The sequence below is a fragment of the Rhea pennata genome, unplaced genomic scaffold, assembly GCF_028389875.1.
Source record: "Rhea pennata isolate bPtePen1 unplaced genomic scaffold, bPtePen1.pri scaffold_51, whole genome shotgun sequence".
Taxonomy (NCBI): domain Eukaryota; kingdom Metazoa; phylum Chordata; class Aves; order Rheiformes; family Rheidae; genus Rhea; species Rhea pennata.
In genome coordinates, this window is record NW_026907687.1 from 212,439 (window position 1) to 220,699 (window position 8,261).

Sequence of the window (8,261 nt, forward strand, 5' to 3'; positions counted from 1 at the left end):
CACTCTTGTTAAAATCTGACCTTTCTCCTCATAACTCTGCAGCTGAATGTTACAGCTCATGTGCACCAGTTCCCACCTGCTTTCCTTAGAGAATTAGTTTCAAGCAGACATAGAAGGGTTTTTCTTAAAAGCAAACAAACAAATTGTAATTTGAAACAGATTAATAAAAGCTGAGAGGCACTCTTCAATTGTATGGCAAGCCCAAGCTGCCTCCAGTGAGGTACACTGCCCACAAGACATAACCTTCCTTGAAATGTTTTTAACAGATGGGCAGGAAAGGATAGACGGAAACACAACAAAGGACCTGGCTAAAGAGACAATGAGATTCCTTAAAGACAAGACAAGCTTCAGACTCCCAGAAGCTCAGAGCAGCAACTGGAGGGTTGAGAGGCATCTAAATGAATAAAGAGTAAAGGGAGAAGGAAAGCTCGGAAACTATGGAAAGTGTATATGCCCAGAGAGTCTAATGCAAAGATGACTTTAGAAATGATCAGCTTAATGAGGACATATGGAAATATCTGAGAGACTGCTGAGACTACGTCGAAAGCCCAGCAGACAGGGCAACGGGAACACAAGGTCCAGAGCACATCAGTATTTCTTAATTAATGAATTAGTTACCCTTCCTGGAGATTCCCCCCAATTTCATCATAGGAAAAATTGACATTAAAATTAGCCAATTATTTATGCTGATGAAAGTCTGCTCATATTTCTGAAATGTTGAAAGCAGTTCCTCACCTTTCAGGCAGAGCTCCGGTGTCCAACCACAAGCACCCAGGGGCACTTGGAGAGGCCCCAGTGTCTCTGAGGTACCTGCCTGGCCCTGGCAGCTCTCGCAGGGGACCTGAGGGAGACAGAGCCCCTTGGTGTGGAGGCTCAGAAGGAAGGAAGTTGGGCAGAGGGGACCAGGGCACCTGCAATGGCACCATATATCCATGACACTGTAACTGCATCCCACCCCAATTCTAAAAGTCACTTGGCCTCTCAAACTAGCAAACAAAAAAACAAAAAAAGATATCCCTCAAAAATGTATATAAATCAAAAAAGTACTAAACAAAAAAGGACAATAAGAACACAAAGAGGATTGAAATGCTGAAAAGTGTAACCAAAGACTTTTTTTTTGCTGTAGAAAATGTATCTAATTTCTTTCCTCTATTATTTTTAATGGCAGTTTCTAAGGATTTCTCTTATAATAGGGCCTAGACTATTAAAAATATATATCTTTGTGTCTCTTCCAAAACCATTGCCACTCAAATCTCTCCCTGCCCAGGAGCTTCCTTGATGCTCCTTACTCCCTGCACACAGGAAGTCACATCACCATGAACTGTCAGGCTCTCATACCTGATAGAGAGAAGCAGCCTCAGTAAAATGCTCTATTTATCAATGGCCTAATTTGCCCCAGTCTCAATGTTCCTGAGTTACACTGATGTCCTAAATATCTGGCCACTCTCCCTTGTCTTTCCTTGCATGGTTGTGAAGTGCAGTTCCATTTGAAGTGACAACAGGGATGGGAACTATCTGACTTGATGCCAGACTCCTTCAGTGCAGATGTCTCTGACTAACCCAGCTGTCTGGACTTCCTATTCTACTCAGTGGAAAGAGAAAAGTTGTCCCACTGGGAGGTTTTGAGAGGTTTCTCCTGACCAGCTAATGCTCCAGAAAGGTTCCCATAGCTCCTGGGGCACATTTCTCAGCACCACACAGGAACATGGCTACACAGGGCATCTCAGGCAGTGATGGCCTCTCTATGTGTCTCTAAGAGCCTTTATGAAAAGTGCTCATTACTGATCGGGATGTACTAAAAAAAATAGCTCTTTGCAAGAACAGAAAACAATCTTTGCTTTCAGAATTTCAAACATTATTTATGAATTCCAATTAGTATTTTCTTTGTTATTGATTGGTAGCACTGTATGTGTGCATTACAGTAATTACTCTAGCTAAGTTCACATGTTATTCTTCATGATACAGCTCCTGGCAACACTCTGAAGAAAAGTTCTGAGAAAATACTGTGTTCAGATTGACATGTCTCCTCTCCCTTCTTCTGCCTCTCTGTCCTCTCTTCCTCTGTCTAGTCTGTCATTACAGACACCTCATGGCCCCTCTGGGGAACTCTCCTGTTGAATCCTGCTAAGCAGATCCTGAATAAACTAAAACATCTACCAGAATGTCACCTCGACTGGCGTGTCCTCTTATCCTTACTACAAGCTCTTGACTGGCTCATCACTTGCTATCACAGGAGAAGTCGTGTTCATTCCAGCCACCTCTTTACAATCTCTTCGCCACCCCAGCCTACCTACCTCCAGAGCCCATTTTCATCCTGACACCTGCACTGTCCCACTACCTGTGTGCAATTGCATGGTGACAGGAGAGAGGGAGGTGTCAGTAAAGGGGACGTGACGGGCATGTTGAATGTGGGGCCAAGAAGAGAAAATGCCTCAGAAGAAGGGTGGAAAAAGGTAGAAGTGACACCTCCGCTGTGCTGATGGTGAGGTCACTTCTGGGGCAATAACCTCATGGGCTGGGTTCTGGTAGGAACCATTCTGAGGGCAAGAAGAGAATCACAGAATCCCAATACCACTCACTCCACCAGATACCATGTACAGATGGGGCAGGGAGAGGCAGGCAAAGGGGACCTGGCTGCAGGGCTGACTAGGAGGTCACCTCCTGTGCAGCTGCCTGATTGGCCCTCAGGTGCTGGCCAGCAGGCTTTGTGATGTCACCCAGCACCTCACAGAGGCCACCCAGCAGCAGTGACCACCTTGGGGAGAGGAGGGGATGATGCAGGAGACAGGGACCCATCTGGGTGCTGACTGCGAGGGCACCTCTGCTGCAGCCACCACAGCACCCTGTGGCTGTCAGGCACATAGGCACAGCTGTTGACCACCCTGCTCAGGACTAGTCCTCTGAAGCGCACCTGCCACCAAGCAGGTGGCACCAAGCTCCTCGCCTAAGTCTCCTCCAAGTCCACTATGCTGCTTCTATGGCCCAGAGACACCATGGACATTATCTGGAGGCTTCCTCTGGCAGCTCAACTTTCCCGAAGTAGCCCAGGATGTATTATTAGAAATAAAAGGGGTTTTATAGTGTGATACCAAGAAGGAGTCATTCTGCAGGCTCCAATGTACAGTGGGATGAAGGATGGGTGAGCTGAACTGTGCAAGGTCTGCTGGGACAGTCCTGGACCTCTCTGGAAGAACCTGACCCTCCCTTCCTTTTATCCATACCTCACTACCAAGTGGGGACCTTTGTCCAAATTAGCCTCATATCCACACTTGGGATTTCATCTCACAGGGAGTTCACTTGCAAAGAAGAGCCCACAAGTGACTCAGGCCTCAACCAGCTCAGTCACATATTGCAAAACGTGCTCAGCTGAGTTGGATACCTGAACTGTCAGGTGCCTGAAGCCAATTCAGGTCCTGCTTCCAAGGTCTTACATGGCTGGGTACAGGGGGAGTCTGAGAACACCAACAAAGTAACCCACAGAAGGATCTTGGGCTATGGCAGTTCAAAGCTTTTTAGTCCTCATTTGTGGTGCAATGAGCTCTCTCCAAACCAGGGCCAGGGAAGACACCTGCTTCTATCTCTTCTCTTAGCAAGTAACTTCCCCCAGGACTCCACTCATTGGCATCTTGACTTCTCTGTACTGCAGGGAGAACACCCTATCAGGGACTCAACTAGAATGAGTCGAGGGAAAAAAACGAAAAAAAAAAAGTGCTACAATACAAAAGCAGTAGGATTCTTCCCCCCCAAACAGAGGAGAAACTCGACTCCTCAAGGGTCAAATGCTTCAAGCACAGAGTGTCCGCAATGCCTACCCAAAAGTTGGGCTGGCTCCTTAGAGCATGGCTGCACTCACCACCACAGCTTTGGCTCCATCTACTCACAGCAGTGCTTCTAGAGCTAAGTGGGGCTCTGCACATCCACCAAGGGGTCAGGGAAAAACCAGCACCTTGCCCCTGTCAGCAGTGGCAGCACTTAATGACACCACGCCTAGCATGCTTAGGCCTGCATGTCGACTGCTCTCTCCTGTCCCTGCTGCAGCACAGATGGGTCACACCACAGAAGGACAGTCAAGGAACTTTCAGAGACTGCAACTGGGAGAGAGAGAGACCAGGGGTGCACAGGCCTGGCAGGGCATTCTTCCCTGGGCTTGCCTACTCAAAAGGAGACTGAGGCTAAGCAGATTTGGTAGAGGAAGACATCAGCCCCTTTCAGTTCATCTCCCCAAAACATACCTGCCCCTGTACAAAGACCACTTATGTACAAAACGTTCATTCCTTCAAAGAGCTTCCAGCATGCTAACACTCAGCTGGCAATGAATAACTCCCACTGCCTCCCTATCTCTCAGCAAACACTGCTGCAGAGGAAAGAGGAAAGACTGTATGCAGAAAAGCAAACAGGAGGAAAGCAGGGAAAAAGCCATCTCGGTTCTCCTTTCAGAATAAGAAGAAACACTCCTTGGCCTTTAGGCAGCATCCTCCCTGCATATCCTGGCAAGAGCTGAGGAAATTCAAAGCCTAAGTCAGCCTCGGCCATGAGAGCCAAGTCACCTCCTCACTACACACTGATCCTCATCTCCCCAGCCTGGCAGCACTCCCCAAGCACAGCACTGCTCTCTCCAGACACCTTCTCCTGTGATGAGCACCAACACAATGGGGCATCATCTCTCCCAACCACAAGTTACCCCACCACTGTGACACTCCAAACCCACACCCTTCACCTCACAGAGGATTGCCAGCTACCATGCAGCTTTACGTCAGGGACACACAGGGCACACGACCAGCCATGGCAGCAGCTAGGGGACCCTCAAGGGCCCCAAAACACACCACGGCCAACTCTCCAGCCCTTCCATTGGATTCTAGTCCTCCAGGGGCTTGCAACAGGCACTTCCACTGAGCAGCCATGCACAGCCTTGGGCTTATTCACTTCCCACATCCAGGAATCAAAGGACAGAGATATCATCCAGGTCTTGGAGAAAAAACTGAGCAGACCCCTGGTATTTGATGGGGCAGAATTTTCTGCAGCAAAGAGGCACTAGAAATCAGAGATTCCCAAGGTGGCTGCTCACACCCTCTCTTATTTTGTTTAGCAGGATAAAAATTCTGGCTGGACTCCCTCACCAAGTGCTGAAGGGGTGCAAGCTTGTACGTAGGAAGCAGTACAGAGTCAAATTCCATGACTACATTTACAGCCAGCTGCCTGCTGCAGGTCTATATGCTGCTGGGACAGGTGAAACGTCTGAGTCAATTTTCAGTCATAGGTAAGATGCTGGCCTTGCAGTTGCTCTGTCTGTAGTGACCTCATGAGGAATTTTCAAGCCATATGACTGATGCTGCCCTATCAGGGACTCACAAAGAGATGTCCTCACAGTCACCACAACAGCCACATACCTGTCACAGGAATTGAGGAAAACCCTGCAAGTAATTTTGGGGAACATCTCCTAACAGAAGGATTACATGGAAGCAGCGATCGTGGAGCTGAAGACAGCGGGGCCCCATGTCCCAGGTAGAGGGCGAAGCCTTCCCACAACTCAAAGGTCTGGTCCCTTCCTCAATGCTGATCAGACCCAGCAAATCCCCCGCATACCAAGGACAACAAGTACTCTCTCACTTTGTCCACTGACAATTTGAGAAACACAGGGAAAGACTCAAGCCACGGCATGTCCGCTGGGGAAACCAGCAGAGCTGGGATTCAGCAGCTCTTCACCCTGACCTGTGACCAGGGCTAATGCTGGTGGCCAGTGGAGGCCTAGGTGCCCATCAGCTTCCAAGGCCCTGGAAAAGCCAAGCATCTCCCAGGGACAGAGCTGCTCTGGAAATACCCTCCAGGCTGCTGCAAGGGTCGCAGGTCTCAGGGCCAAGCAAGAGGCCTGGAGCAACAGCAACAGCTGGGCCATGGTGGGACACATGGTGACAACCACTCTCAGAACACATTGTAAATGGAGTTTTCAGGACAACAGTGAGCATAGGGAAAGAACCTGGTGAGGACACCTGCAGCCTGGTCAGACACTGCCAAGGAGCTCCCAAACATAGTCCTGAGCAGCACCTGGGGGCTTGGGTGGCCACTGCAGCTCCAAGAAAGGCTTGAAAATGGGTCTCTGACCCCTAGCAGGGGTAAATTTTCCTGCCCCAAACCACAGCAGCTGGCTGAGCTGGTCAGGGGCAGGCTGGCACATCTTTCTCATATGGCAGCTCCCCTCTGGCCCATGTCACCATGTCCCATGTTCATGGCTCCGCCAGTTCTGCTGGAGCTCCTGGAGGAAAGCAGCCTCAGGGCAGCAATGCTGCCTCTGTCTCTGCCCCAGCACGAGGGCATCCACCATCATATGAACACATCTGCAGCCCTACCTACTCCGCTCACAGTCACTTTCTCCCCCTCAAGGGTGCTCTCCCCAGCACTGGGCTAGGCTGATCCCCAGCATGTTGCTCCACAGGACTGAGGAGCCCTGGGGACATGAGACTGCAAGGGGAGAGCAGGTTGGGGTCTGCCAGTGCTGAGCAGCAGAGGAGTGGGGCCAGCAGGGAGCTGGGGGAGAAGGCCCGGTTGTCCCAAAATGTGGGTTCTGTTACCCGATGTGCAAGCAACCAATAGACACACAGGGTCGAGATATTTGTTTATTTCATTTCTGCGCAGAGATGGGGGCTAGGTGGTAAATCCACAAAGCTAGCACCCCTTCTGCCCCTCTCAGTCTTGATTTATACACACTTTCCAGGGAGTACTTTATACAAATCTTTCTATTGGTTACAGTTTCATTACCTCAGGTAATCGCTCTGTGCTTGCGCTTTCACATTCTTGTTAATTAGCATAGGAAGCGAAGAAGAGGTGGTAACATCATTATCATGTCATTTCCATCTCATTATTCATTTAGGGGTGTGAAAGTTAGTATGTTAATAAGCCTTAACGAACCTAAGGTCACTTGTGGGTTATTCTGTTGTTTTTGTCTTACCCACCCCTCACAATCTTCAAAGCACTGTGCTTTCATCAAGGTTATTTAGCCGGAGCTGGTTATCCTTTGCAGTACTGTTTTTCTCTCCCCCTTGTCCTTGAGTCTTGTTAACTATTTGCAAGGTTTTTCTCACAGTATTTCTCTAACAATTCCCCCCTTTGAGCTTTGTTAATATCACTTATCTAGCAAGTCTCATTTAAACAACTTCAATTATTCTTACGTGGATGTTAAGTTAATTCTAAGTACTTCCCATGGCATGGGTAATCCGGGAGATTTGGGGAATAGAGAAGCAAGCGGTAATCTGAGTCACTTTTTCTGAAGGCCTGTATAAGCCACAAAATCAGGTTAGTTGTACCAATGAGCATGCATAAGAAAACTAACAATGTCCTCATTTTCCATCTTAACTCTATAGCAAACAAGTTAAATTAAACAAATCAAAAATCAAAATCAATATTCTTATAAATCAGCTCTATCTATTATTAACAATACTATCAGAATGCAAAATAACACCTAATAACACTAAGAGCACTCTATTTCCATATAAAAAAGAGTTCAATTTTCCAAGTGCAATTCATCACTTTTGTAACTTCTGTATTCTTATCTTGAGAGGCCCTGTGGGTGTGGCAGTCAACAAGTCATTCAAAGGTGCCTTCTTTATTTGGGAATAGTGGATCCAGGAACTTATTGCCTCCACCTTTACTGCAGTATGAGTTGTCAGAAGCACCAGGTAAGGTCCTTTCCACTTTTCTCTTAGTGGTTCTTCTTTCCATGTCCGAATATAAACTAGATGCCCAGGCTTGAAGTCATGCACAAGGGAATCCAATGGAAGGGGGGTACGTTGATTAAGGTACCTATGTAAAGATGTTAGTACCCGAGACAAAGACAATAAATACTCTCTCAACATTTCTTCCCCTCTTACATGCATTTGATCACTTCGTCCCCCTATTTCATTAATTGCGTAAGGTTTCCCGTAAAGTATTTCAAAAGGGCTTATTCCCTCTTTTATTCTTGGGGTTATTCTTATTCTCATCAAGGCCATTGGTAATATAGCTACCCATTTAAGATGGGTTTCCTGACACAGTTTTTAAACATGTCTTTTAAGTGTTTGGTTCATTCTTTCTACCTTACCGCTAGACTGGGGTCTGCATGGAGTGTGTAATTCCCATTTCATCTGTAAAAATTTGGATGTTCCTTGAACCACCTCTGAAATAAAATGAGGTCCATTATCTGAGGATATACCTTCAGGAATCCCAAATCGAGGAATTATCTCTTTTAGTAAAATTTTAATTACTTCTTTTGTACGATTGGTGGAGCATGG